The sequence below is a fragment of the Topomyia yanbarensis genome, chromosome 2 (assembly GCF_030247195.1).
Source record: "Topomyia yanbarensis strain Yona2022 chromosome 2, ASM3024719v1, whole genome shotgun sequence".
Lineage (NCBI taxonomy): Eukaryota > Metazoa > Arthropoda > Insecta > Diptera > Culicidae > Topomyia > Topomyia yanbarensis.
The window spans coordinates 296684534-296689974 of record NC_080671.1 but is presented as its reverse complement, the minus strand read 5'-3'; positions in this window follow the sequence as shown (position 1 = coordinate 296689974).

Here is a 5441-nt window from a genome sequence, read left to right as displayed (position 1 = left end):
GAAAGGTGCAACCTTCCCATCGGCTGCTATTGAATTTTGGATCGATCGGAATTCTGGTTCCGGAATTACGGGTTTCAGAGTGCGGCCACACAGAAATTTCGCATAAAAACTATAGGAAAAATTAAAAATAGAATTTTTATTTTTGATGCTAAATGTATTCAAGGTGCATAAAACGTCGAGATTTGATGCAAACACGAAAAAAATTTGACGAAGATTCACGTTTTTGGATTTTGCACATTTTTGCCTTTCTCATATAGAAAGGTTATGCAATCACTCTGAAAAACGTCAACCTAATCCCGGCCCGGAGGGCCGAGTGTCATATCCCATTCGACTCAGTTCGTCGAGATCGGAAAAAGTCTGTATGTGTGTATGTATGTGTGTGTATGTGTGTGTGTATGTGTGTGTATGTGTGTGTATGTGTGTGTGTGTATGTATGTGCGTATGTGTCAAATAATGTCACTCATTTTTCTCAGAGATGGCTGGACCGATTTGCCCAAACTTAGTCTCAAATGAAAGGTGCAACCTTCCCATCGGCTGCTATTGAATTTTGGATCGATCGGAATTCTGGTTCCGGAATTACGGGTTTCAGAGTGCGGCCACACAGAAATTTCGCATAAAAACTATAGGAAAAATTAAAAATAGAATTTTTATTTTTGATGCTAAATGTATTCAAGGTGCATAAAACGTCGAGATTTGATGCAAACACGAAAAAAATTTGACGAAGATTCACGTTTTTGGATTTTGCACATTTTTGCCTTTCTCATATAGAAAGGTTATGCAATCACTCTGAAAAACGTCAACCTAATCCCGGCCCGGAGGGCCGAGTGTCATATTCCATTCGACTCAGTTCGTCGAGATCGGAAAAAGTCTGTATGTGTGTGTGTATGTGTGTATGTATGTGTGTATGTGTGTGTGTATGTGTGTGTATGTGTGTGTATGTGTGTGTGTATGTATGTGCGTATGTGTCAAATAATGTCACTCATTTTTCTCAGAGATGGCTGGACCGATTTGCCCAAACTTAGTCTCAAATGAAAGGTGCAACCTTCCCATCGGCTGCTATTGAATTTTGGATCGATCGGAATTCTGGTTCCGGAATTACGGGTTTCAGAGTGCGGCCACACAGAAATTTCGCATAAAAACTATAGGAAAAATTAAAAATAGAATTTTTATTTTTGATGCTAAATGTATTCAAGGTGCATAAAACGTCGAGATTTGATGCAAACACGAAAAAAATTTGACGAAGATTCACGTTTTTGGATTTTGCACATTTTTGCCTTTCTCATATAGAAAGGTTATGCAATCACTCTGAAAAACGTCAACCTAATCCCGGCCCGGAGGTCCGAGTGTCATATCCCATTCGACTCAGTTCGTCGAGATCGGAAAAAGTCTGTATGTGTGTGTGTATGTGTGTATGTATGTGTGTGTATGTGTGTGTATGTGTGTGTATGTGTGTGTGTGTATGTATGTGCGTATGTGTCAAATAATGTCACTCATTTTTCTCAGAGATGGCTAAACCGATTTGCCCAAACTTAGTCTCAAATGAAAGGTGCAACCTTCCCATCGGCTGCTATTGAATTTTGGATCGATCGGAATTCTGGTTCCGGAATTACGGGTTTCAGAGTGCGGCCACACAGAAATTTCGCATAAAAACTATAGGAAAAATTAAAAATAGAATTTTTATTTTTGATGCTAAATGTATTCAAGGTGCATAAAACGTCGAGATTTGATGCAAACACGAAAAAAATTTGACGAAGATTCACGTTTTTGGATTTTGCACATTTTTGCCTTTCTCATATAGAAAGGTTATGCAATCACTCTGAAAAACGTCAACCTAATCCCGGCCCGGAGGGCCGAGTGTCATATCCCATTCGACTCAGTTCGTCGAGATCGAAAAAGTCTGTATGTGTGTTTGTATGTGTGTATGTATGTGTGTGTATGTGTGTGTGTATGTGTGTGTATGTGTGTGTATGTGTATGTGTGTATGTATGTGCGTATGTGTCAAATAATGTCACTCATTTTTCTCAGAGATGGCTGGACCGATTTGCCCAAACTTAGTCTCAAATGAAAGGTGCAACCTTCCCATCGGCTGCTATTGAATTTTGGATCGATCGGAATTCTGTTTCCGGAATTACGGGTTTCAGAGTGCGGCCACACAGAAATTTCGCATAAAAACTATAGGAAAAATTAAAAATAGAATTTTTATTTTTGATGCTAAATGTATTCAAGGTGCATAAAACGTCGAGATTTGATGCAAACACGAAAAAAATTTGACGAAGATTCACGTTTTTGGATTTTGCACATTTTTGCCTTTCTCATATAGAAAGGTTATGCAATCACTCTGAAAAACGTCAACCTAATCCCGGCCCGGAGGGCCGAGTGTCATATCCCATTCGACTCAGTTCGTCGAGATCGGAAAAAGTCTGTATGTGTGTGTATGTGTGTATGTATGTGTGTGTATGTGTGTGTATGTGTGTGTGTATGTGTGTGTGTATGTATGTGCGTATGTGTCAAATAATGTCACTCATTTTTCTCAGAGATGGCTGGACCGATTTGCCCAAACTTAGTCTCAAATGAAAGGTGCAACCTTCCCATCGGCTGCTATTGAATTTTGGATCGATCGGAATTCTGGTTCCGGAATTACGGGTTTCAGAGTGCGGCCACACAGAAATTTCGCATAAAAACTATAGGAAAAATTAAAAATAGAATTTTTATTTTTGATGCTAAATGTATTCAAGGTGCATAAAACGTCGAGATTTGATGCAAACACGAAAAAAATTTGACGAAGATTCACGTTTTTGGATTTTGCACATTTTTGCCTTTCTCATATAGAAAGGTTATGCAATCACTCTGAAAAACGTCAATCTAATCCCGGCCCGGAGGGCCGAGTGTCATATCCCATTCGACTCAGTTCGTCGAGATCGGAAAAAGTCTGTATGTATGTGTGTATGTGTGTATGTATGTGTGTGTATGTGTGTGTATGTGTGTGTGTATGTGTGTGTATGTATGTGCGTATGTGTCAAATAATGTCACTCATTTTTCTCAGAGATGGCTGGACCGATTTGCCCAAACTTAGTCTCAAATGAAAGGTGCAACCTTCCCATCGGCTGCTATTGAATTTTGGATCGATCGGAATTCTGGTTCCGGAATTACGGGTTTCAGAGTGCGGCCACACAGAAATTTCGCATAAAAACTATAGGAAAAATTAAAAATAGAATTTTTATTTTTGATGCTAAATGTATTCAAGGTGCATAAAACGTCGAGATTTGATGCAAACACGAAAAAAATTTGACGAAGATTCACGTTTTTGGATTTTGCACATTTTTGCCTTTCTCATATAGAAAGGTTATGCAATCACTCTGAAAAACGTCAACCTAATCCCGGCCCGGAGGGCCGAGTGTCATATCCCATTCGACTCAGTTCGTCGAGATCGGAAAAAGTCTGTATGTGTGTGTGTATGTATGTGTGTGTATGTGTGTGTATGTGTGTGTATGTGTGTGTATGTGTGTGTATGTATGTGCGTATGTGTCAAATAATGTCACTCATTTTTCTCAGAGATGGCTGGACCGATTTGCCCAAACTTAGTCTCAAATGAAAGGTGCAACCTTCCCATCGGCTGCTATTGAATTTTGGATCGATCGGAATTCTGGTTCCGGAATTACGGGTTTCAGAGTGCGGCCACACAGAAATTTCGCATAAAAACTATAGGAAAAATTAAAAATAGAATTTTATTTTTGATGCTAAATGTATTCAAGGTGCATAAAACGTCGAGATTTGATGCAAACACGAAAAAAATTTGACGAAAATTCACGTTTTTGGATTTTGCACATTTTTGCCTTTCTCATATAGAAAGGTTATGCAATCACTCTGAAAAACGTGAACCTAATCCCGGCCCGGAGGGCCGAGTGTCATATCCCATTCGACTCAGTTCGTCGAGATCGGAAAAAGTCTGTATGTGTGTGTGTATGTATGTGTGTGTGTATGTGTGTGTATGTGTGTGTGTGTATATGTGTGTGTGTATGTATGTGCGTATGTGTCAAATAATGTCACTCATTTTTCTCAGAGATGGCTGGACCGATTTGCCCAAACTTAGTCTCAAATGAAAGGTGCAACCTTCCCATCGGCTGCTATTGAATTTTGGATCGATCGGAATTCTGGTTCCGGAATTACGGGTTTCAGAGTGCGGCCACACAGAAATTTCGCATAAAAACTATAGGAAAAATTAAAAATAGAATTTTTATTTTTGATGCTAAATGTATTCAAGGTGCATAAAACGTCGAGATTTGATGCAAACACGAAAAAAATTTGACGAAGATTCACGTTTTTGGATTTTGCACATTTTTGCCTTTCTCATATAGAAAGGTTATGCAATCACTCTGAAAAACGTCAACCTAATCCCGGCCCGGAGGTCCGAGTGTCATATCCCATTCGACTCAGTTCGTCGAGATCGGAAAAAGTCTGTATGTGTGTGTGTATGTGTGTATGTGTGTATGTATGTGTGTATGTGTGTGTATGTGTGTATGTATGTGTGTGTGTGTATGTATGTGCGTATGTGTCAAATAATGTCACTCATTTTTCTCAGAGATGGCTGGACCGATTTGCCCAAACTTAGTCTCAAATGAAAGGTGCAACCTTCCCATCGGCTGCTATTGAATTTTGGATCGATCGGAATTCTGGTTCCGGAATTACGGGTTTCAGAGTGCGGCCACACAGAAATTTCGCATAAAAACTATAGGAAAAATTAAAAATAGAATTTTTATTTTTGATGCTAAATGTATTCAAGGTGCATAAAACGTCGAGATTTGATGCAAACACGAAAAAAATTTGACGAAGATTCACGTTTTTGGATTTTGCACATTTTTGCCTTTCTCATATAGAAAGGTTATGCAATCACTCTGAAAAACGTCAACCTAATCCCGGCCCGGAGGGCCGAGTGTCATATTCCATTCGACTCAGTTCGTCGAGATCGGAAAAAGTCTGTATGTGTGTGTGTATGTGTTTTTTTTTTTTTTTTTTTTTACAATGGAGAAGACCTTTATGTCCTAGCCCAGTGCACGTGCTAACGGTAGGGTCCAATCTACCACACGGGGTGCACTGGGGGCGTGTCGGACTCGAATGGTGACCAGCCATTAATACCGACTAAACTCCATTGGGCTCCGCCATCATTCCTCCCAGGAACTACCTCTCGGTATTACTTCTGGGGGGATGGCTGTACTAAGTGTACTCATTCACTCTCACTCGCGCGATCATACATCCTGTATGAGGCTTACTTGGGTGCTCTCTCAATCACACTTTGATTCGCTCTCAAACACTCCCACATGAGACTGACTTTTGTGCTCACCTTTTACGTTCCATGCGAGGCTGACTTGTGTGCTCACCTTACTCATTCCTTGCTAGGCTTACTTTTGTGCTCGCCCTACCCATACATGTGAGGCTGACTTGGG